Source organism: Topomyia yanbarensis, chromosome 1, assembly GCF_030247195.1.
Source record: "Topomyia yanbarensis strain Yona2022 chromosome 1, ASM3024719v1, whole genome shotgun sequence".
NCBI classification, from domain to species: domain Eukaryota; kingdom Metazoa; phylum Arthropoda; class Insecta; order Diptera; family Culicidae; genus Topomyia; species Topomyia yanbarensis.
The window spans coordinates 38,112,247-38,112,496 of NC_080670.1; positions in this window are offsets into that span (position 1 = coordinate 38,112,247).

Consider the following 250-nt stretch of genomic DNA (forward strand, 5'->3'; position numbering starts at 1 on the left):
ATTCCCCCTCCCCCATATGTCACAACTTGTCGTACCCCCTCCCCCCCTAAACGCGTTACGTAATTTATGAATGGTCCCTAATGAACTAGTAGATTTGAAAAATGATGAATCTGAATTAAATGTCCACCACATTAAATTTGGCAGGATTTTCGAATTCCTGAAACTTTAGAAGCACAGTTTTCCGTTAGTTTTATTGACAAATTGAGTTAAAGTAAATAATTAGCACACATTAAATTTGGGTAATACATAC